The following is a 26958-nucleotide window of genomic DNA, read 5'->3' as shown; positions in this document are numbered from 1 at the left end:
TGATCAAGAGACAGGTGCCATAAAACTGGAGCATGATGAGTTTAAGTGCATGCCCCACCCTCTCTCGTCTCTAGTATTCCCCGTCACTCTCCACTCAACACTATCGGTCACAGCAGAAATACTTTAAACTGCCTTTAGAAAACAGCAATAATTCAAATTAATTATTGATATCAGATTCAATAGGATATCAAAAACCAGCAGGCACTTTCATGAGTTTTATACAGATTCTGTTCAATGTCACTCCAAAGTTATCAGCACTTCACTGAGCCTTACAGGCTCATAGCAATGCACAATATGCAGACGGCACATGAGCGCCAATAGTATTATCTCACCATAATAGCTGCATTTAATGATATACATGCGCCTCAAGTCTCCTTTTTATTTCTGTAGATGGAGTTCAGGCTTTACAAAACCAGGCCAGGTCAGACCAGATAATTTGACTTGCTTGCACAATCATGGATCACGGCTTTAGCAAATTTCATACAATTAAGGATTGTGGATTTGAAACAGACTAAACAATGGGCTCAAATTAAATTTTGAGTTTCTCAGTGAAAGACACTCTGGGTGCTCTGAAAATACAATCAAACAGAATGAGAATATAGACGTAGTCTCTAACAGGATTGCTTGGCGTACCGACTCACAATATGGCATCTTTTTCTCTTTCTTCTTCCCTGATATTCTATTACTGTCTCTCTCTTCCTCACATTACAGCACTCAATAGATATACAGCTGTAGTATAATTCTACAGTTCCCCTATACTGAAGCCTGCATTGTGTCTCATAGTGTGTGAAAGACCAGCAGCAATAACACAAAGCAGAAAAGAGGGATTACATCTTTAGTTGTAAGAAACACACAGAGACAGAGACAAATAAAGAAAGAATGAAGCCATAGAGAACAAGGAGAATGAGTGAATTTAAATATTTTTTGACTGATGGAAATAATTGAACAGCAGGTCAACACCCAGTTTATTACCACCATGGCATGTAATAAAGCCCACTAAGAGATGGTAAGACAGACAAAGCTGTCATAGAGGAAGTGAGGTGAAATGAGGGAGAGGCAGTGTAAAATAAGAGACAGGGGTCAGAGTAAAATTGACAAGGGCAGTTTTTGCACTTCTGCATACTGTACATGCACACACACACAAGGCAGTGAAGCAAATTCATTTTAAATCTCTATGGTTAAACACAAGGAAATAAGGAATTGCAGAGAAAGTTAGGCTCAAAAAGTAAAACAGAAAGACGGAGACTCAATAGGGTCAAGGGAGGACAGAGGAAACAGAACGACAAAAGAGAGATTACGCCGAGACATGGATTGAAACTGAAGAAGACAGAGAGAGAGAAAAGAGACATTCGACAAAGTTACAGGAAGACAGGGAATAAAGAGTGAGAGGAAGATATTGAATGAAAGAAAAAGAGACATTGGACAGCTCTTCCTCCCAGTAAGTGAAAGACTTCAAACTGCAGTGGATGAGAGCTGCACTTTATGGGGCTATTCTCTCTGAATTAGCATTAGCTATAGCTCTCAGACTGACAACCCAGCGCTCTGTTCTCAAGGTCAGGAGGCGCACACACTACCCACGGGCCACGACTACACACACACTGAATCTGTTCAACACACGCTCAGGCATTCTTTTGCACAGACAGATCCAAACACCCTAACACAAGCACTTACACAAATACAAAGAGGCATGCTAACATCTTGAAGAAGAATCTGTCCAAACTGAAGTGTGCAGGTTGTTCCAGGCCGAGACATCACCATGTGTACAGACATGTTATATAGTAAATAATAGATAAAATGTAATAATGCGAGCAAACCATTGTATATGTTGGAGTTAGGTGGTGCATCTCATAGAGGCCCTAAAGGGCGCCAACTATGTTTGATATCCAGGTATCTTTGGTTTTCAGAAACGTACAATGATGACGTGTTTTTCTGGTGACGGGTTTTAGTTAGTAAGGAATCACTGCAGAGTGAAGATTGTTGCGTGCATGAGATTATTCCTGCGAACTAACATAATTGTTAAATTACCAAACCTTGGTTCAGAGCCACTGTGTGCCCAGAAAGATCAGGTGTCAAATGCCAGAAGACATTACAATAATAATATTTCTATTTCAGGGGTATACTCCTCACTTTGTGATGTTTGTGTTTTGGTCAGCTTTGTCAAAATTTAGTTTATCACTCAGCACTACTACTTCCTCCAGGGTACCTGACATTAATGCTGCTTAATTACTGCTCATAATTATTGATTGTGAGTGCATGGCTGTTCCATTCAGGATTTGATGCACCCAAGCAGAAAAAAGTAAACATGCTAAACACATGGCCAACGTGGCTGTAGTGTGTCACTGGTAGTTAAGTACTGCATGGCTACTGGCTAATCAGCTTACAAAACCTCATTAAGACATTATTTATGCAGGCAGCATCAGCTGCTAATGAAGACACTAACTCATCTGCTGTTTGAAAGGTGAGAGAAAGAGGGAGAGAGTGCTATCCCTGCTGTCATGTACAGGTAAAATAAACTTTAGACATTTGGAGCAGCATGGTGCTGTTTATCATCTGCATTCCAAGTCTAATTCAATCTCTAAACCACTGTCCGGGTTCAGGCTATCTTTAACATAATTGACAGGATGACACTTCACACCTCTGAGGTTGATACCATAAATGTATATGTGGAAATCCTCCCCACTGGTGAGTGTAGAAAACTTGAAGGCAAATTCTGATATTATATTTCCCATATTTTGACTTTTGGGACACGGAAGGTTCGTGCAGGAGCACAAACAGAGAGAGATAGGGAGAGAGAGAGAGAGAGAGAGAGAGAGAGAGAGAGAGAGAGAAACAAAAAGGAAGAGAGAATGCCGAGGCAATCTGTGATGTGATTTTTTGATAACCATAATCATAATCTGCCTAGGGCGATCCAATTCCTGAGACAGTTTATGGGGTAGGGAGGGCCATCAGAATTAGAATGAGATGAGCATAAATGGCTACTTTTCCCTTGTATGTGTGTCTGTCTGTCATGAATGGCTATTTATGTGGATTAACGGATTGGTGAGACCATCTTAAACGCAGACCTCACAGCAGGTCTGGAACACACACACATACAAATACGTTTTTTTAAACTAGAGTGTGTGTGTTTGTGGGTGATTTGTGTGTGTGTTATATGCATAGACAACATTTATCTACCCAGACTGTGCATGAGTATACTTATTCAACTGGCCTATATGTGTGCACTTGAATGTGTTCTTAAATACGTGTCTGTTTCTGTGTGTGTGTGTGTGTGTGTGTGTGTGTGTGTGTGTGTGTGTGTGTGTGTGTGTGTGTGTGTGTGTGTGTGTGTTAGAGAGTGACTGAGTGTTGAGAGAGTGGTAATTACCATTCAGCAGTAGCTAAAGTGACATGTTTGAGGAAGAGATAAGGGGACATAAATTGGCCTGGTATAAAACGGTGATATTTCCTCTACTGCTTTAGAAAAACCCATTTACTTTGCCTCTTTAGCATGTCAAGACCCCTGTCACTACCCTCTCATCCCCTCGGCCAGAAGGACTCTTGCATACACACATGCACACACTCATATATGCCTCACGTAGTCAGCTGGCTCCTTGTGAAAAAGTGCTCATCTGCATTCTGCTATTAACTTGGGGAGACACAGAGAAAGAGACAGAAAGGGAGAGTGTGTGTGTGTGTAAATCAGTGTAATGGGGCCAAGACCTCAGTAGCTCTAAAAAGAGAGCAGACATGTGGAAGACAAGACATGCGCTTTTTTTTTTTACCCCTTTCATGCAGAGAAGCAGCGATACAGCACATCTGTCACTGCCGGCCATACAATAGCTGGTACAGTCAGACAGAGAGAGAGAGAGAGAGAGAGAGAGAGAGAAAGGAAAGAAAGGGAATAAAGGCGACAGAGTGGGTGGACAGTACTAAACAGTCACAGTGCTGAAGCAATTATCTGGTTTGTTTCTTTTATTGTGTTCTGCTATCATTTCTTTTTCATCCCCATTATTTTTGTTTTTAATTAACACTAGCATTTACTACAGCATTAAACCATATAACTTTTCCACTGTAATTACTTGTACAAAGGTAGTTTCACACTGTTTGACTCTGGGCCATTTAAGGTCAATATTAAGACCTACAAATGTTAATTGAAAGAGGAAAACTTGTGTTGGTTATCTTCTTGTTAGGGAGGTCACATGCCAAAAAGAATCAATATTTTGTTCGGGTGTGTAGGGTCTGACATGCACATCACCCAATAAAGTAACGTTTAGCATTAAAGCAACACAATGTAGGATTTCCTCTCGGGCTCCCCCTATAGTTGGGAAACAGTAGTTTCTGTGACTACTGTCGTAAAAGTACTTACTAGTAGTCCCATAGCAAGAGAACCAATTCGCCATTGGTGGTGAATCCCTCTTTCTCCTTTAGCTCACGCCAACGAGTGAATGCTGGGCCAATTTTTCTGTAGTTCTTTTGTGCAAAGGTGTCAACTCGATATTCAAAGTTGTAATGCTAGGGAAAGCAATACAGACTTGTTCATGATACAACAGATCACAAGGGTCTTGGAAATATATTATGAAGGTTGGAAAAACTACATAGTATTGCTTTAAAACTTTTTTTGGGGGGTGGGGGTGGGGGTGTAAAAGCATACAATAACTTATCTGTCATATATACATAAGACTGTCCCCAAGATGAACGACAGCATCAGTTATTTCAGCGAGGTTGTTTTTTTTAGTATGAGCACACATGTCATTTTATAAGCATGAAGTGGTGGATCTTACGTTTGGGGTTGCAATCGTGATGCTAATTTTCCAGACTTTTTAATTATTATTTTTAATTGTAAATCAGTAAACATTGCAATGATACAATTGAACAGTAATGGTTGTAGCAGTTATGCTATAGAAGTTATTCTTAAGGATGATGTTGCCATTGTGAAGTTAATTGCTGTTATAACATTATTAGTAATTGTCAAATCAAATCATCAAATCAACCTTTATTTATATGGCGCTTTTCATACAGAAAAGTATCACAAAGTGCCTTACAGAGATGTACAGAAAAAGAGAAACATCAAATAAAATCAGGTCATTATGTGTTAGCATTGAGCTAACACATGTATCCACTTTTGGCTCAGTTTTTCTATTCGGCAGCTTGTAATTATATAGTTTTGGGTTCTTTACCCTCTTTGTAGGAGTCTACATTTCACCAAACAGCAGCTTTTTCTGCCTATTGCTCGTGGCCAAATTAACGAAGAGGCACCCTCACACAATACAAGGTCAATAGAGAGATGTGGGCGGGGCTTTTCTGTCTCTGTGGCGTTAGTTTGTCATCGAGCCAGGATTTCAGGCCTACATAAAATATCCTAAACCCAAAACTTTACAAAAAGTGTTCAATGCTCTAACTCCATAATAATATGAATTACAGTATTTATACATGTTGACAGCCTTTTCCGTCTTAACCTGAACTTTAAATTCAAATGATACTCAATTCAATATATTGCACACATATTCTTTTGAATCATTCCTTGCTTTTACCCCTCGGTTTATTATAGTAACAATGAAATGGAAGTCCTCTAACCTTAACAAAGAAGTTCTTTTCAACCAAACGTTTCCCTAAATCCAGTCAGTTTTGTGCCTAAACCTAACCAAACATCAACCCTAGTGTTCTCATATCATCAAACAGATTTATTTTTCAACAATTACATTAAATGGTTTTGAAAATCACAGTGAGATGATTTAATCCTATGGAAAAATGACTGTTCTAATTTGGAGGACTTGTTGGACCAGTCTAATGTGAGCAGAAGGACTGCATTTAAAGTGATATGTTTTGTGTGATTTTGCACATTATTTTTTTTATCAGTATATCAACAATTGATCTATGTTGAAAGAAATTTCTGACCTGCTGCTTCTACCCGGAGGTAAAAAAACATCAGCTGAAAGAGAAGGACTGCAGTGAACATGGCGCAGAACATGTGTGATATGAAACATCTTCAAATGAAACGACATATGCACGTTTAATCAGGACCCTTTTGCTTAATTTTTCAAGACACAGGTATAGTTAGGTTTAGGAAAAGATCCTGGTTTGGGATAAAATAAGAATTATAGTAGCAGTTTGTTATATAACTTGTACATTAGTTAAGTATGTTACATAAGTACGTTAGTAAGTTAAAAAAAGAAGTAACTGACTTTTGGTTTCACACAGAACATGAACAGCGGTCCTGGGTGAAAGTCCTTTTGTATGTTTGACGTGTTCACCCCAAACTCCACCCTTTGATGACTTTAGTGCTCTTCATCCCCACATTATGTCATTTCACTGCACTTGAGCAGTTGAAAGCCTGTTGCATCTCATACAGACGCCTAAGGATGTCTTGTGTACAAGTTGCAGATAATGTATATACAATATATATATATATATATATATATATATATATATATATATATATGTATACATTAATAGTTTACTGCTTGGATTCTGGATGATGACAGTATGTTTTCACCTTTTTTTCAGAATGATTATATTATATTACACAGTATATACAGAAATATCATGTGTATTATGTGCCATGCATTTCAATCAAGTATCCAGTGACTTGATTAATAAATTAACAACTGTTCTTTGTAAAATGACTTGAACCAATCACAACATTTCCGTTGTTCTACCGGTCGATGGAATGAAATCTTTTCTCCTTGAACAAACTTATAAAAGACAAAACCTTTCAACAGTGCCACACAGGGAAGATTGTGAATCATTTCTTCGTGCCGTGTGCCCCAGGTCGCAGGTTAGAGCCCTTGGTGTGCTACTAAGCAAACACACGCTCATACACACACACATGCACACTCAAGCCACAGGGGAAGAGGTGAGAAGGAGGGAGGAGGAGAAGAAAAGGGGCAGAGAGGATGCAAGGTCAGACCTCTCTTTAGCCTCACAGCTGTGGGCAAGATAAGCCTTTTTCTCACAGGTAAATAAAGCCACACCCTAAGTGTGTGTGTGTGTGTGCGTGTGTGTGTGTGTGTGTGTGTGTGTGTGTGTGTGTGTGTGAGTGGTATGAACCTTGCTTCCACCTCCTCCCATCCCTACATCGCCGACACAACCCTATGCACAATCTCAGCATTCCCTCTCTTCATGTCCAGTCTCTATCTCCCCATTCCATTTTATACTGTCCTCTTCCCAATATCTTCACCTTCTGTGTGTGTGTGTGTGTGTGTGTTCAGCAACTTCTTTTTGTTTAGACTCCTTTTCCTCTTTCCCTTTCTCTTATTCTGAACTACTGTGTTAATTTTCTTCACCATTTCTCCTCTTAATCATTTTTCTGCTGAATGACTTCATTTTCCTCCTCATCTTCGTTCACACCCCCTACAGGACGTGATACCTCCTTCTGGTTGTTTCTCTGTAGTCTCCTCTACTTTTATTAGTTTTTCTTCTAGTTTTCCTTTTCTCAACAGCATCATAAATTTCTTTCTCTCTTCTTATTTCTTGTGTGTTTTCATTATATGTTTTCTTTACCCGCCTCCATATATCTTTTTTGATGTAAATGGCGATCTTTACTTACTAGTGGTTATCATGATGTTTATCGCTCTTTCCCTCTCCACCTGTTTTTTATCTTCACACATCTCTCTCTTTGCCTAATTTCTTTTTTCTGCAAAAACTTGTAAGAATACACTCTTGTGCTTGCACACACACACACACACACACACACACACACACACACACACACACACACACACACACACACACGCAGACACACACATGGCTCTATGTCAGCGTCGGTTCTCTAATCGTAAGGTGTAAATGGATCCTATCGGCTTTGGGCCGCGGGCGTTACATGTAGTACGGGTCCCCTACACATATAGTATACGTTTACATTTATTCAAAAGCATCAACACACACACACAAACACACACACACACACACACTCACACACACACACACACACACACACACACACACACACACACACACACACACACACACACAAACACACACAGTGCAGAAGCTACACAGAGTGCAATGCATGTTTCTTTTTGCAGAGCCGGCATGTGAAACAATCCTAAATCTACAGTAGCAGCAAAGTGAAGAAAAACAACCAGTTGGTTACGTTGGCCTATGTTATAATGTAAAATGTATAAAGTGCAAGTAAATTAATGAATAAAAACATTAACATTTTCCCACCTTTTACTATTTATTTGTCTATTTAACACTGTATTTGTCCCTCAAAGGGAAATTTAAGGTAAATGACTGCAGACACACACAATAGTAATCGATAGACATACGATAATCTAAAAATACAAATATGATAATGTTTGAAAGAATTGGAATACACAAAGATTAATAGCAGTGGACTTTCTAACACCACAAAGGCACATGATGCCAAAAAGTGTCAAAGTGCATGTACATTTATCAGTCTGTACAAAAGGGTAACTGACCATTTCTTGTACTTGGCTGTTTCCAACCCGATGGCTTCAGGAATAAAAGCAAACTAAGAACATTACTGGACTCATCAACAGCTTAAGTTGCTGCTCTGTGGGTCAGAAAATATCTCATATATAATGTTAACTACATTAGTATCCATGAACGGCTTGATTTATTTAATATTTTACAGTGGTATATGTATGTTCATTTATTGGAAAATTTAAAGAGAAGTTCTAAAGCAATTGGGAAAGTAATCAGAAAGTGAAGTTGCAATAAGCTGGTATTAAGCAGGTAATCAGTATTCCGCAATGAACTACATTTTCAAAGTAACCTTCTCAAACCTGATTGAGTCAAATGAACAATAAGTCTGTCTGACAATGACAATGATATTATTCTCTTGTTGTTGGTAAACAAGCAGGTCTGCTGGATTAAGACACTAGCCAGTATACTCCTCAGCTGTGACAACAGAAAAGCCATGTACCAATTGAAACTGAAGAGGTTTTCCTCCATAAGCGCAGCCTGTATAATTATTTCAAACACGAGGAAAACCAAATCACTTTACAACGCGGATTTACATATGATTAGCGTCATACAAAGACAGGATTACTACAAGTAGTCGAGAGGAAGCCTTTTCCCTCTGCCTGTCTCCTTCTCCTTGTCTTGATTCAAAGAGCCTTGACATAAGTTAACACTGCTCTCGCTCACTTTCACCTAAAAGGTACAGCCGTGGTGACAAAAGCTGACAGTATGCACCTTTGTACTGAAGCAGACATGATAATAATGAAAATAACAATATAAGGAAATGGGCCCTGGTGAAAAATGGCTTAAGCTGAATAGCCATGAGAAAGTTTTGCAATAGAAATCCTTTTCTCCTGTTCCCCCTGTCAGTTTCATTTGATTTCTCTTTCATTTTATACTCTGAAATGAAGGGTGTAGTGAACCTCCCTATGTCTTATGCAAATAGATACAAATTACAGTATACTATATTTTTCTAAGACTGGCAATATTTATTTGCCTACTGCCTGCATTGATGATGACAAAATTTCATTTGTTGTTTGATTTAATTAATTTTCCAAAGTAGCCTCTCCCCATGATACTGATCGATTATGAGAATAATTGTTGCATGTACGAGGGGTGAGAACTAGAGGGTCCTAAGTGACATTTTACCAACTTTACATGGGAGCTGAAACAAAAAGTAATCTGACCAAACATATGTTCATTAAATTAAATATCTAATTTTAAAACTTAATAAACATGTGGATAACAATATACTTAATACACAATATGTTGACATCTTTGACAAGTGCGCTTATGCCATTTTGGGCCAAATAGTCCGGTGTGTTCATGGACAGGTCTTTTGGTTTTTGGTAAATAACTTTGGATTGATTTATAATTCACATGTACCCTTTTGGCAGTTGAAATAGCTCATCAGGAGCTTTATTTTGATATTTAATGTATAACTCATTTTCATTCAAAATATCACACCCCTCTGGTTTTCATCCGTTGTGTTACTTAAATAAAAGCCTTCATGTCAAATGTGGTCCTTTTCTTTGCTCTGGAAATCTCCAGTGACACATTATGATCTAAATGCATGTCATATGATTTGAAAGATTATTGATTATTTAATGGCATTTTTAGTAGATGGCCTTCTGAGTGGATCTTATGCAGTGAAGGGTTGCAGGAAAAAAGAGCGAGGATAAAAGAGGACAAACTGTCATTCGATGCTTGGTGAATACAACAAGACACCTTGCCACTCTAATTTATCATTGATTACCCAAAATGATGCAGAGAAATTATTGACTGCATGAAAATGTCCCTTAAGAACGTGTCTCATCACCCATTATTCACCTATTATCCATCGATTTGCAGTATTGTATTCAGTTTATTTAACTTGGCAGGGTGTAGGGATGGATGTGGCTGCAGTGTAGCCACCCTCTTACAAGAGAATGACAGTTTGTGTTCATTCAAAAAAAATAAAGCTGGCCTTAATCAGATATTCATATTGTCTCGTATTGTAACGTAACATACCGTATTGTATCTTCATCCATGTCCTTATCCGTATCCGCATCTAATATATATATCATATCGTATCGTATCCTACACAGTTGACACAGTACATACTTGTACTGCAAAAAAAGCACATCAGTTTTAACATGTCACTCTGTCACATAATCAGCCTCTATGTGAGACTTAACAAAATAAACAAGCTACTTTTTTATTAATAAACAAGCATGTGAAGTGCCAGTAGCTTGGAGACCGATGGGATAAGGCTCTTTAGTGCACTGGTATTTACAGTAGATAATGATTGTGAACAATTTGTTTACATTGAGTTTTTTTCAGCTTGTAAAAGTCTCATGCTTCTGTAAATTTTTCTATCTCTCTCTTTTTTACTGGAGAGAGAACCTCATGTGCAAACACAGAATCACACACACAATCTGTAGGAGAGTAATTCACGTGTATAATTGGCTGTAAAAAATGACAAATGGTGTGTGTGTGTGTCTGTGTCTGTGTGTGTTGATCCAGCCAGCTGACTGCAGGTCTAATTGGCAGCTTGTTAAGCAATTTGGATCCCGCAGTGGATCTATTGATGTTTGGGTGAACACACACACACACACACACACACAAACACACACACACACACACACACACACACACACACACACACACACACACACACACACACACACACACACACACACAATGTTTGGCCAGTTACATTCCTTAAGTAGGCCAACCTGTTGTATTTATTTTCTTCATACTGTGTGGCCACTCTTCTGCTCAAAGATATAGTATACAGTACCACAGTCTATAAATGTTCGGGCAAGACTACACAATAATATTAATCTTAGTTTTTTGCTGGCCTTTTTGGTTCTTGGAGGTGTATATCTACATAGTTGCTGTGATAGATGACACTCTGCAATATTAGCCAAACATAACTGTCTGCATTTAAAAAAAAAAAAAAAACAAGAAGAAAGAAACCAACACAGAAAAAGGATGGGATGGGGGTTATTCTGCCGAGTTCTGTTTGTGGGAGTGGGATGGGAAGGGAGTGAAAATCCACTCCTGTGTTACCTTCTAATCTGCAACTTCCTTTCAGTATTACAAAAACAAATACTTAAGCATTACAAATACAAGGCATGGACCTTTTGAACAGCCGATTGTGCCACCAGAATGAGATTTGAAATAATTGCATCTGTAATAAAACTGCTTTCCCATCCAGTTCATTTTCTATACCTTCTCACTCATGGATATGAATCCGAAAACTGTGTGACAAAGCAGCTGTGACAGGAGTAATGAAGCACAGAGTTCAGAGGGAAATGCAAAAGACTTATGAATATGCCTCAGCAGCAAAGCTAAGAAAACTAATACGAAGCTGGAGACAGAACCAGGGAGAAGAAGGGAACAGGGGGAGACTCCTCAGCGTCACATAAAAAGACCAGGAGACAGATGAACTGACGGGCAGACATATTTACATACACAACAAAATGTAGTGACAGACAGACGAACCTCTTATAGAGAGACAGGGGTGATAGACAGAGAGGGAAGCAGAAAGTTAATGAGTAGATTGTGGGCCAATAACATAACCAGTCACCCACAACAACGTATTGCCCGTACTCCTTACCTGTCTGCCTTGCTGCACTGCATTCTGGGAGTGGAAGGGCAGAGCGGAGCGGCGATGGGATTTGAAAGGCGTTCTGCATGGGCAACTCACTGATTTGCATTCAACAGTGGAGACACACAAACACATACACCATCAAACACAGCCGCAAAGCACATGCACATTGCAAAAAAATACATGTTAGTAAGCACGCACACCCGTGCAACCATGTATGAGCACACACACTTTGATATTGTGGACTAATTATTAACCCCTCTCATATTCAAGTAGTGTGAATGTATGTGTGTGAGAGATGATTGGAGAGAGGATGGGGAAAAGAAGAAGGATTAGAGGTTGGAGGGAATACACTCACCCCTCTAAAAACCTTCTCTCCTCACCCCTTTTTTTCTGTGGCGTGTTATTTTTCGCTTTACGATTCTGATAATGATGATATTAGAGGGAAGAGGAGGGGGAGAAGGAAGGAGAGGAGAGGATGATGGGCGCCGCTCACGATTGTTCGCCCTGTATTTCCTCTTCTTTTTTTTTTACCACCACACATCGCATGGAGAGAGGGAGAAGAAGATAGAGAAAGACAGAGAGGGGGGCTCCTCAATGACTAATTTTCCTTTCTTTTACGGCAGCATAAATTTAACAGGAGGGGGGTAGTGGGGTAGAGTAGAAATCCTTTTAGCGCTCTGATTTATGTACGTCTGATGGGCGAATCATAGATCACCACCGGAAGATGGCAGACACACTGATGATGATGGGGCCCTTCGACGGGGCCCACTAATGCCCCGCCGAACAAAATGTAACCAATCTGTGGGGGCCCTCAAGCATGCAATGGTCCTGTAATAGAAACTATAGCAAACTATACGCCTGTCACCTATGCAGGGGGGGGGGGCTTTGGAGGAAAGTAGAAAGAGAAAGAGGGAAAACGAAGGTGAAGTTAAAGAATCACCATAAGAGCATCAGGACAGAGATAAACGTGGATGATCCAAAACAAAACATAGCTACAAAAAGGTGGTTAGAAAACAATGAGAGGGAGCAGAAGCTAGATTGATACAGTTGAGAGGCAGAGAACCAAAGGCGGGAAAACTGTACGAGAGAGGGGAGGGAGCCTGGTTGAAGAGGACTCTAAATGTCAAGTTGAAAAAAAGCAAATAAAAAACCGCAACCAAAGGAGTAAACAGCTAAACAATAGACAACAAGTAAACGACACGTGAGTGTCCACCTTAAATCACCCAATAACACACACACACACACACACACACACACATACTCAAGCCTGACGCACAGTGCGCCGCATGCAGCCCCACCAATCATCTTTATATCAAAACATCATTATGCTGGCTGACAGCAGCTAAGATTCCAGCGAGGCCTCATTGTCATAAATCGTCAGCTGTTGCAGTGCCGCAAAGAGAGCCTTTTCATTTAGGAATGTCAAAGCTCTCCTGAGTCTCGTAAAGATTGTAGGAGGCTCGGGAGATGGGGAAGAAGAGGTAGGGATGGCAAAGCCTGTGAGAGGAGGGGGATAACTGAAGATGGCACGCCTTGCAGAGATGGCAGAAGGCAACTGACTCAACTTTGCCAACATGGATATAAAAACACATGATTCAAACTTTTCATTTCGACTTACTGACACATGGCATTGTGACATACATCTGTTTAAACAGATTTTACTGTGCACACTCAATTTAAGGTAAATTAGTTGGAACAATAAATAAGCCTCTGTTGCCTGAGGCTTTGTCAGGGTTTGTGAAGGACATGAGCTGAAATGTGCTGTTTTATCACAAATGTCTTGAAGTGATGAATGTTAGTAACACTTGCGGCACAGGTCAACCACCGAAGTGTCAGTCTGTCGATCGGTCAGCTATGGTACCCTGATTTTTTAACTTATTTGTTCAAGTACTCTAAATTATGTGTTTAAAGCACAATGTCCTCCATAGGCAACCCTGTCTCATCCAAAATGATGTTCTCATACAAGTGAACTTCATTCTCAATTCAATTTTGAGGGAATCTTATTTATCACATCCTTGTACCATTATCAATTAAAACAGATCTATGGAAAGATCATGGTTTGTGTTATAATAAGTATGTTTAAAAAACTACAGTCATACGTTTGTTTGAAACATCCATCCATCAGTACCTCCTCTATGCTAAGAAACTTGTTTATTTAGTTGTATGGTAACATCATTTTCAGGGTACAGGGATCGCATAAGACAATGTACAATATAAAATGTGGGGAAGTGTGACTATAGTCCCAGACAATCCACTTAAACATTTCTGTAATAAATGTTATACTTGTGAAAAGTGATTTAGAGAAGGGAGGACATTAAAACACAATTATTTGGTTATTGAAATATTAAGTAAGCATACTGAAGCGGGAAGAAATTACTTTAGTCTGCACTTCACAATCATTGTGTCATTTCACATAAAAAGGAGGAGTATGGAGACAAAAACGTATGTATGTGCACATCTGTGTGTGTGTGTGTGTGTGTGTGTGTGTGTGTGTGTGTGTGTGTGTGTGTGTGTGTGTGTGTGTGTGTGTGTGTGTGTGTGTTGTGTGTGTGTGCATGTCTGTGACTAATGTACTGGAGAGCTTTTCACTGGTGCTGACGAAAAGACAAGTTTGCGTCGCTGGTGCTAGTGTGTCCCTCCAGGGCTTCCGTCCATCCACTGGCAGGGGAGATGAACTGAGACAAGATGTCAGAGCAGGAAATGTCAGACCACTGCCAAACCGCTGTGGTACATACCCCTGACAGGCACACACACACACACACACACACACACACACACACACACACACACACACACACACACAGTATATGCAAAGGATTACACATACTCCGCTTTTGTACACAAACATAGTTTAACATCTTGTTCTAACACATACACACACAGTGACACAAGCACAAAGCGTATGAGCTTACCTGTTCAAACCATCATCCTACTTTTGTTTTAAAACAATGTCTACCAAAGATTTAATTTATTTTAATGAAAAACATTATTTCTTATAGAGTTCATCATCATATTTCCATTCCTAAAAGTTTGTGGTATACGAGTGACAATGAAACTGCATCCAGAGACAGAAAGAGGTTTGCAGGGTAAAATAGAGAGATTGCATGGAGGGATGAGCACAGCAGCAGTTTATGTCCGCTGGCCAGTTCTTATGTTTGTTTTCGTTGGTGGTGTGTACACATTACAGATGTCTTGAGTAATGCCTCCATCTGTAATCTCTCTTCTCTCTCTCTCTCTCTCTCTCTGTCTCTGCTATCCTCAGGACTTAGTTTTCCTTAAGTGTGTCAATTTGGGTCTCCTTGCTCAAGTTCAAACATTTAGCCCCCAAACAGCCATTCGTCTCCAACTTAGCAGACAGAGACTATAATAGAAGAAAATACCTCAAGAAATGAAGAAGAGAGACAGGGAGAGAGGGAGGAAAAAAACATCTTGTATGTTTGACGGCACTTTTTGCTGCCTGGTTAGAGCGCACACACACACACACACACACACACACACACACACACACACACACACACACACACACACACACACACACACACACACACACACACACACACACACACACACACAAACACATCAACCCCCGTCTTATCTGGTTACTGGCTGTGCACTTGCAGTCCCTCTAGGGTATGTGGGGTCACTCTGTGTGTGTGTGTGTGTGTGTGTGTGTGTGTGTGTGTGTGTGTGTTTGTGTGTGTGTCTGTGTGTGTGTGTGTCTGTGTGTCTGTGTGCGCACTGGTGGGTGAGGGGAGTTCGCCCAATGCCAATCCCCTTCTCAACCACACACACCTTTACACACACGTACACACTCCAAAGCTACAGATGATGTGCCGTCCAGCTGCATTTACATCACTGTGACGATGAGTGTTCCTGCCAAACGCCCGGCAACCAGAGTCACATCTGCTCCTGTCTCTGTCGCCACGGCGATACTGACGAAGTCTGCACGACAACCAGCACACGACCAGGGGGCAACAACGGGTGGCACAGAAAGAGAATGAGAGAGGGAGGGAGAGGATGGGAGACTCAGTTACAGAGAAAAATATTATACAAGCTAAGAGTTCATGTATAGGGTCTCTTTTTGGTTTTGGCTGAATGCATGGAAAAATATCACTAACTAACAAAGTGCAGAGTAAGCACAATATGAGTTACCAAGTTTTGTTTTGATGCATCAAAAACATGGTGAATCTAAATACCGTATATGTGTATTGTTACTGTTGGGAACTGTGAGAAAAAGTGTCATGTCCAACTGACTTCATGCAGGATCCAAAAATATAGGGACTGTGTTCTTATTTGCCTCTTAAGAGACATGTAGGACGTCTTTTTACACACATGTACCTGCGACTCGTTCTCATCCAAACTCTTCATCTTTCAACCAGCAGCTAATATTTTCTGTTTATTACAAACTCAGCAAGACAAAATCATGAGCTTTACCATTTTGTTTTACACAACTCTACTTTGCTGCCTTTCAAAGTGTACTTTAAATTCTTATCAAGGATATCATTCTGAAATATGTGAGATGACGAGAAACAAATGATGATGAAACTAAGAATTCTTCTGTCTATAAAACCACTGGTTTCCTGCTCTTATCTCTATATACAGCCTTTGCACGACTGCTTTCCTCCTCATGTTGCTTTTTATCTACATTTTCTCACCATAAAATTAGTTGCCTCTCTTCCCTTTATTTTATGCCCCTTCATACCTCTATTTGCATCATTGTGTCTCTCCTCTCTTCATCTCTTCTACCATTCCTATACACCCGTTTGACTGCCTCTCCCCCACGCCCCCTCTCCCTCAATCCCTGTCTCCCCTGCCAGGGTGTTTATATATGCCCGGCCCACGGCAGAGTGCCTAACAAGGTGGAAAGAATTAGGGGTGAAAAGACAGCACTGCTGCCAGCTAGGGTCTCTGTTTCCTTCGCTATCTCTCTCGTTCTCTCTCTTTCTGACAGTAGATATATTTCAGCTAATGTACTCCTGACCTCTTCTAGTCCAATGGAGTATCAACAAAACCTGTTATCTACACTCTTAACAACAAGTAAGGGTGTAAAAACTATCCATACTCTTGAGTATTTTGATATTATGTTTTGTGAAAGTGTATCAAGTCTCAAAAAACACTGTAGCAATTTTTTTTAACAATAAAAAAATCACAACATATCGCCTTGATTACACATGTCGCAATATATTGAATGCTTACCCCTGTATCAAGTATCTTTTACACATTTGTTTTCCTTTAATCTTACGTCTCCATTTCATACTTTTAATTTTTGTTTTATTTGTTTCCTTTTTCCTGTCTCAGTGTTTTTTATATAATTTTTAAGCTTTCCTTCTCTCCTTCTTTTCCTTCTGAACGACAAAATTGCGTTAATATTTCAAAGACTCAATAAATGGAATAAGAAAAACCTCTCCCCATCCCCCCATGCTGTCTTGGAGAGTTCAATTCAGGTGTTTAACCTTACACTTGCCTGGGGTCGAGAGCAGGAAAGTGTGGCGGGCGGCCTGTTAACGACTGCAGTGAGGGAATAAAAGAAAAGAGCAGGGGGAAGCAAGGGAGTAAAATAGTGGTGTGTGCGGGGGGCAGAGTCAGTGTGCATCACCTCTTTGAATGCAGACAGGGTGAAGTCCTGCCCCCCTCCTCACCCTTCTCCTCTCTCCTTATCCCCTCTCCCCAAAGCGAGGCGTCGCATATCCACCCTTATTAGACACTGAATTATACGCTCTCACCCAGAGAGGGAGGACAGGCAGTGGTGGAGGTGGAGATAGAAGAACCATACTATAAGTAGTTAGTTAAAAGAGAGGGAAGGTAAGGAAGAAAGGGGCGGAGAGGAGAGGTCAAGCTGTTTTGGTTTTCAAAACTGAGGGCCAGTGTTTTATAATAAATACATAGAATAGACGGGTAAAGGTCTTCTATTATTCTACTGGGCACTCCAGAGAGCGTGAGCGTGTATCAAGTGTGTGTTCGTGAGCGTGAGTTGAATCAGGTGTATGCTTGCATGGTGTTAATACTTGTGTGTTATTATATGCCTTTGTGTGTGTGTGTGTGTGCGTGTGTGTGTTTGTGTGTGTTAACACCTGCCCAAGAACATAGTAAGTGATTAGATGAATCACCTTGAGCCTGTACTTTTTAAATGCATTTTCAAAGTCACGGCATTTTAACACAGTACATACAATATGCAGTACAAATGAAGGCATTAGCAATGGGAAGCGAGCATGTGGGTGGTTCAGCAGCAGTCATTTTAAACAGTCAATGTATAATGCATTTGACTGTAACTCAGAGAGCTTTAGACTCTATGTGTTTGTATGTGTGTGTGTGTGTGTGTGTGTGTGTGTGTGTGTGTGTGTGTGTGTGTGTGTGTGTGTGTGTGTGTGTGTGTGTGTGGATCGACTTTCACATTGACAGCTTCCTGATGTGTGTTTATATTACAGTTAATTATAGGAACAAATCCAAGTCCTGCTATTGATATTTTTGAAAAATGTTATTATTGCAACTTGAAACACACATTTGATAATCCCTCAAAATGTTGGCTGTTTTAAACCAAGATATTATAAAAATAATTTGCAACTGTGTATAGCACAAACTCATCAATAGCTTTAGTAATGTGGAACTTCTCGTCATTGTTTGGGCCTTCAGGAAGAGAAACCTTAGGTTTAAAAACAGTGAATTTAGTTGTTTTTTCAGTTGTTTTTTTTATCTTCTTGTATCTATACCACTAATAGGTAAGTTGTGCATAATGTTCGAAGGCTTATTGAAAATAATAGCTCACCACGTCATTGTAAAAACAATTAAATAGTGAAATGGAATTACACACACATTTTAAACAGGCACTGCTGCTACTACAAATAAATGAAAAATATATTTTAAAACGTTTATAAAAATGACACTGCACAGCATTATATGGTCAGAGCACAACCTTATTATGGTTAAAGGGATAGTTCCGTTATTTTGAAGTAGGCTTATATGAGGTACTTAACCATTGTCAGTGTAACACCTACACTAGATAATTAGTGTTTGTATTACTTTTTGACTTCAATGAACTTTAACTAACCTTTTAAAACACCAATGTCACACAGTAACCAAAGCAAACTAACCGATCGAGGCAGCGGTAGGCCATGCAGCAACTCATGTGTTCTGTGAGTAAAAATGACTGTTTTTTCCCCTGGAAAGTGCTGTCTAATAACTGCCTGATCTGATGCATAGTGGTGAAATTATTCTCAATATAACGTACACTTAAACTGACAAATATTTCGTGGCTAAAATACATATTTCAAATCCAGAGCAGTATGTCTTTGCTTCCTGTCTGCTTCTCCAAACTGGGGGCATGCTGACCCCCCATCTACTGTACACTGACTATGGATAAGAATGTCATGCAACCGGACTTCAAAATATCTGAACCATCCCTTTAGAGTATGTAAGAAAATAAATCTGGTGTGTTTTGATTGATTTTGCTGTTGCCCTCAAACACTAATTCAGAACTTGACTTTAAGTAGTGACAGCTCTTACTGTGCGAAAATGCAGCATCGACAATTCATACAGGTGTGTTTCCCCTACCCTGTGCCTTATTTTTTTACAAAGAAAAAACTCAGACTCTGGTGCACACAAGCTACAGCAGGAAACAAATACTGATACACAAAAACACACTAACACTCACACAGAAACCTGCTGGTCTGTCCCTGATAATGCCCACTGGATGTTCTCACCTTTCACAGAGTCTATCCATGGCTCTATTTATAATCCTATCACTAAGAGTGTGCACACACCTAGCACACTGCGTGTGTGTTAGTTGAGGTGCAGGTGTGTGTGTGTGTGTGTGTGTATGTGTGTGTGTGTGTGTGTGTGTGTGTATGTCGTGGTGGAGATGGATCCAAGTAGGGTCCTTGCAGGGTTTGCTTCAGTGTGATAACAGCCTGTGATTTGTATCTGTAGATGAAGCATTGGCATAATAAATGTTCTGTACCTCTCACCTTCCCCCATCTCTCTCTGAACCTCTCTTTCTATCTTCCTCTAACGCACACACACTATTTCTCTGTCCGTCTTCCTCTGTCATGCTCTCTGTTATTCTGTCTCTACTTTTGTTGTTTGTTTTTTAAGTCTTTTTCTCTCTTTTCTATTCCTCCATTGTTTTACCATTGTTTCCTTTATCTCTGTATATTTTCTTTTTGGTTACTGTCTTTACTCTCTCTCACTCTGGCACACACACACACACACACACAAACACACACACACACACACACACACACACACACACACACACACACACACACACACACACACACACATGAATGAGCAAACGCAGATGTGTGTGGTAGAGAGTGAGAAGGTGTCAGTACTATTCTCAGGTCAGTTGGGTTTGATCTTTTCCACCTTCTGCTTTCACACATTAACAGACAGCCCACAGGCTGAAACAGAGAGCGTGAGAGAGACACACACACACACACACACACACACACACACACACACACACACACACACACACACACACACACACACACACACACACACACACGCACAGACATGCACACACACACACACACACACACACACACACACACACACACACACACACACACACACACACACACACACACACACACACACACACACACACACACACACACACACACACACACACACACAGACATCACAGTCTGGATGCTGCATTCAGATATTTCATAATGACGACAGGTATGCAGACACACAGCATGTGCAAAGAGGATCTGGTAAACTCACTTCATAGAGTGAAACACAATAATGATTGTGTCAGTCACAAGAAAACAAAAATCTCCTCGCTTACAGTTGCAGTTAGTTAGGGTTATTTTTCATTTTCATGATCAGTGAATCAGTGCTTTTAGTGTTCTGAAGTGCACTTTAGTGTCAGATATCTTCAACTTCATTCTCAGCACCAAAATATTACTTTCCGTTGTGTCAGTCCAGCTCTATGTTTAGTCTTGTGGGTGCAATTTTTCTGACTCAACAAAAAGGATCCCTTCCTGCAGTTGATCTATAGTTTTCTGCTGATCTGTCATAAATTTCTGTCAGTGGTATTAGCTGAGGTTAGGCTCTATTCAATTCTCCTCTCCACAGTCAGTCCATCTGCCTGTTATCCCCTCTAACTCTGTTCTCAGCTCTGCCTAATACTCGCTGCTGTGGGAGAGAGGCTGTTCGCAAACTGTTTTCCTGCTCTCATCTCTCCTACTTTTACTGGCTTCTTCTTTGTCTGTCTTCCTCCACCTGATTTTCACAGTCTTGCTTTTTCTGTCTCCCTGTCTCATTATCTCAGCTTTACTCTGCTATACACCACCTCTTTCTTTTCCTCATTGCTCCTCTTCTGTCTGCTCCCCCTCTCTTAACTTCTCCCTCGGTTTGTTCAGTGTGTGTGAGGAGGTGTTGGATAAAGCCAGGGTAGATATATTAAGGATATATGGCTAGCTTGAATGTAGTCTAATTTTCCATAATGAACTGCAGCCCAATCCTCACCTTCATCATCTTTAGATCTCATCTTATGGAAGTGGAAAGAAATCAATTTTCACTCTTATTAAGGGAGGCCTACTCCTGCTTAAGTCTCTGATTCGAGTATGTGCATACGTGTGGGTGAGTGGGTTACTCTCTCTCTCTCTGCTCTTTCTCTCACTTTTGATATCTTTCTTTCTCTCTATCTGTCCCTGATGTATGACTCTCTTCCCTTTCCCTTTGTGTTCATTTTTCATTCGTACTCCTCTCCCTGCGATTATCCCAGTGCATATCAGAGGCTCTTAATGAAGATTCACAACATTTTCCCCTCCCAGCTAATACCTTATCAAAGGAGAAATCTCGTTCCAGAAAATCAATTTTCTTTCATATTATTAAGTCCTCCTCTACTGCACTTGCATGCGTGATTCCTTTGGTTTAGCGCAGCGAAGCAACAGTGAGGGACTTAACCCTGAGAGCCCTGCACACTCCATCCAAACACAGGCTGATCTGATACCTCTCATGGCTTAAGCAGAGACGGGGTAAAGGTAAGTGAGTCGAAGAGAAGAGAAGAAAAGAAGAGAAGAGAAGGGAAAAGAAGAGAAGAGAAGAGAAGAAAAGAGAAGAGAAACATTCTGGAGGTAGAGCGAGTTAGTTAAAAACTTTTCTGACACTTTTAACTACAAATATGTGTCTTTACTGACATTTTGGCTGTAATTTCAACTTTTCTCAGTTTTCAGTTAAATTACTCAATTTTAATTTTTCTTTTTATTACAATAATTCCAGTCTCAATTCTGGTTGTGGGCTTGTTAAATGCAGTGGAGGATAACAGGAAATATGAGAAATGTGCAAAATATGACCTGACACAAAGTTCATGGACTGAAATTGAATCCATTGGTGTACCTGTGAGTACAGTATGTACAGCAGCTTGCATCACAAGGATGCTTATTCAATGCATATTCTCCTTTTATTCAGGTTATTGCTGCAATAATAGACAATTGAACTTAACAGAAAAGTGAATGAATGACATGCAGAGGTCATAAGCCAGACAAATAACCAATAACACGTTTAGCGGTGAGGTCCTCCTGCTGGGCCAACAAAACTTTCCCTGGGTACACTTTGCTGTTGAGTGATACAAAATTGACATCCCATTCCTCTTTTAATTAGAGCAGATTATTCACAAATCAATATACCAAGGTCAAGGTAATGTTACTAATCTCACCAGGAGAAATTTGTATGTCAATATACATCAGTGAGCGCTTGCAGTTATTGAAGTAACTCACAATATGATGTTTTTTCCCTGACTGATGGTGTGTTATTCCTTTAAGCCTATTGCAGATACAAATAGGACAATGTGCCAAATTCCTTCTTTCCAGGAAACTTCCTTGGAAATTATAAGGAATTTCTAGACCTGTAAAATTAAGCATTACCTATTTGTGTAATAGATCCATTCAAAGACTCTTATAGTTTAAAAGATGAGTAATTATCTTGGTGTCTGGAGTCTGCATTGTAATATATTTGAAAATATACTAAAATCCATTAGTTTCAATCTGATCTATTTTCCCCATAACATATGTTTTTTATACATACTGCATGATATAGGAATGCCTTAATACTTTAATTTATGCAATTACATACACATACTTACACACAACACATAACAGCGTATTTACCACACAAACATAGACTGTAGATATTGTGCATAAACACTTACCAGCGATGTAATTTGGATTTACGCGTGTTGCCAACATATATTTCATAATTACCCTCATTAAATGCATAACACACTGTAAACCTGTCACTGTATAGAATATATACTTTAATGAATCGGTCCAAGTATACACTGGCAAGACAGTATTACTCTCTCATAATCACAGACTTATACTCTGTCATTATAAATGAATCCAAAGGATTTACTCATCACTAAGGAAATGTTGCCAACTTGAAATGACCTTAACGCTGCTCTGCTTTTTCAGGCCTCTTAAAAGCAGTTGTACATAAGGAAAATGTGCACAGGAGCAACCAAGGTTCAGGAGTCTGACAGGTTCTCTCTGCTGCTCGTTCTGTGGTTGACTCATGATTGATATGATGCTTTGAGCCTAATAGTTCATTGCCAAGATGTCAACTCTAACCCCAATCAACCAAAGACATCTGTCGATTGATTTTTTTTTCTCTTTACAATAGAAACATAATACTAATATGTAGGAATAATAAAGAAAATAAACATTTTACAGAGTTCATGTACGGTATGTCGTTGTAAAATGATGAGTAGTAGACATTTCTCTTCTCCGCTATCCTCTCCCGTTTGTAGAGCGACCAGACAGTTGTGCTTTAAAGAAATTTAAACTGGGAAAAACTCTTTGAGCAGTCTGTTTGCTTGTCTGTTACACCCAAACGTGACAAGCATCAAACTTGATAATGATAACACATTGGAATATTTTAATGATAATATCCTTTACTGATTATATAACTGTGATTATAGTAATTCACATATAATCGCAGTATTTATTCCTATAGAAATTTGCTTAGAAGGATAGAAGGAATGTAAGAGTGCTAAAATCCGCATATGTAGGATGTTTGGGATGGTGGTTGGAGAAAACGTTGCAATATCATACCAGAAATGTTTTCTTTGTACATTTGAGTCAAACATTATGTTGCCTATGTTATCTGTATTTAAATCGATTATGTCATTCCTAGTTTATCATTCTCAGAGCCAAACTTCGGACTGACTCAGTGAAAACAACAGTCAGTGAAAACAGTGTTGTTTTCACGCCTTACTTCAGAGGTTGAGATCCACTGTGACAGACTATAGGAATAGGGCCTATGGTGCAGGAATAAGTCCTATGGCAGAGCTGCTGGGTGATAGATAAAGTAGGGCAGGGGTAATGATGAGGCATCATCGATGTAAATGATACTCAGGGAGGCCTGGCGCGAGGTGTGTGTGAGTGTGTGTGTGTGTGTGTGTGTGTGTGTGTGTGTGTGTGTGTGTGTGTGTGTGTGTGTGTGTGTGTGTGTGCGGGGGACTGTGGGCAGCTAAGAGAGACACCAGCACTCATGAGAGATGGGAGCAGGTGAGAGTTAGGGTGGGAGAGAGGTGGATGGATGGAGGGAGGGAGAGAGGGAATAGGGATGATGAAGAGGGAGAGGGGAGAGAAACAGAGGTATTGGGGGTGGTGATGTATGTAGGCCTGTCAGAGAGTGGTCGGGGAAGATGCAGTGTGCTCCTTACACTGGGGAAGCAGCCCCCCCCCCCCCCCCCCCCCCCACACACACACACACACACACACATTTGGCTTCCGTCCCACAGCCGCCCACCCACCACCTCTCCCTAGGTTGGCCTGGATGTAGAGGCGGACTAATAACCTAAAGGTTGTTGGGTTGATCCCCGCCACAGACAGGGGTGTTCTCTGGCTGTGAGCTGGCAGCTGGAGGATGCTGGTATTACTTCTAAAGTTCTCACCGGCAATGCCCTTGAATGAGACACAGAGTCCCACGCTGCACTGCAGGTGGCCTCTAGCATCTCTGACAAAATGCAAATGTATAGAGGGCTGTGCATATGATTGGAGGGAACGCAGAGAGACTTCTTCCTATCAGCTGGTTTACAGTAAATTAACAAACATTGTAAGTCCTTAAACTGCATTTTTTTGAGTGGAAAGTCATTATTACAAAGACATGTTGAGTGGCCAAGCATTGTTCAATTCCACATAACTTTATTGTAAACTTTGACCCCAACAAGCCTTTCAAAGTAAAGGACAAAAGACCATGTTTGCAATATTCCTCCAGAACTACAAACAGCCATGATTACTACAGCCACTGGAGGGCTTTGTCACTTGGATGGATACATCATCTTTTTGGGGACTTTGCTGAAATAGTTATTATTTTCCGTAGGAGAAGAGTCTCTGGATTTGAAACATAAAATATATATCATATTGAACAACAGAGAAATTCGGATGACATCTTGCCAGAAACATTTGCATCTGTTATAGGTGAGGTCATTAAAAAATTGCATCATCACTTACATCTGTCAACTTCAGTTAGCATCTCTCAGTACAGTTTGTGTATCGTACATATGGGCATATGTAGGTGTGTTTATCAGAAGAAAGTAGTGAGTGTGTGTGTGTGTGTGTGTGTGTGTGTGTGTGTGTGTGTGTGTGTGTGTGTGTGTGTGTGTGTGTGTGTGTGTATGTGTGTGTGTGTGTGTGTGTGTGTGTGTGTGTGTGTTGGCGTTTTGAGTCGGAGAGCAGAGTAATCCATTCTCTCCACAGTGGTATGGAGAGACTCTGTCGTCATGGTGTGTTTCCCACACACACAAACACAGAGACACACACAAACACACAAGCGGTTGTCATGCTGTGTTACATGGAGCCGTGATCACATTATCTAGCGCTGGACCCTACACACTCATTCACTTATACAGCATTCTCTGTTGATTTCCTTCACAAACACACACACACAAACATGTACGCACAGAGACAATATAGGAACCAATGGCTCACCTGATGGGCTGGCTGAGACTGAGGGAGGCGACCAACACACACATACACACACACATACAGACATAGACACATGCACTCACAGTGGTCCTGCTGACAAGCTCTTCCACGCCAGATTAATCTGGTTTACAGTCTTATCTGAGCACAGATAGCACCTCAACAGGCAAACACACACACACACACACACACACACACACACACACACACATACACACACACACACACACACACACACACACACACACACACACACACACAGACACAAACACACACACACACAAATATAATATCACAAACCACATTTTGACCAGGAGGAGCAATGAACTGCAGACATGTAGACACACACACATGCACAGATACACACACAGAGGCTGGTCACAAGAATACAATTGCCTGTTTACCTGCAGGTGGGCCGGTCAGGAGAAAACAGCCAAACAAAACAAACAATGAAAAAAAGAGTGAATCAAGAAAAGAGAGAGAGAACCTGCCCATGTGTGGGCTGCAAGTAGGTTTGGGGGCAGCAGGAGAAAGTTTAGATTTGACAAACATCACATTAGTCACAGCAAGGAATCTCCACTCACTCCCCCACCCAGAAAGAAATATAACCAAAAGAATATTGAAGCAGTAATCCTCAAAACTTCTGTGTCCTTTCTACCTCGTGAAGGTCAATGTACATTTTAAAACATTCCTGTGCATTTTTCCACTTCTCCCCATTGTATTCGGGCTGCCGGATTCACTAATGGTGGTTCATTCTGCCCTAAAATGTTTGTAACGACTGCATAAAACTGTCATGTGATCACAGGTGAAATATAAGGGAACTTTGACTCTTTCTTCTTACAGAGATCCTGCAGAATATGTAACAATTTATTTGTCTTTGCAGGTCATGGAGCAAAATCAGAGTCATTCCTGTAGAGTCACCACTGCAAAAGCACTGCTGCTGTCATGCTAGACAAAATAAAATGCGGTGTCATACTAGTAAAGTCCAAACAATTGTAATTAGCATGTAACGTCTATTCATTA

This window comes from Echiichthys vipera, assembly GCF_963691815.1.
Source record: "Echiichthys vipera genome assembly, chromosome: 1".
Taxonomy (NCBI): domain Eukaryota; kingdom Metazoa; phylum Chordata; class Actinopteri; order Perciformes; family Trachinidae; genus Echiichthys; species Echiichthys vipera.
Note: the sequence above shows the minus strand (reverse complement) of the source record.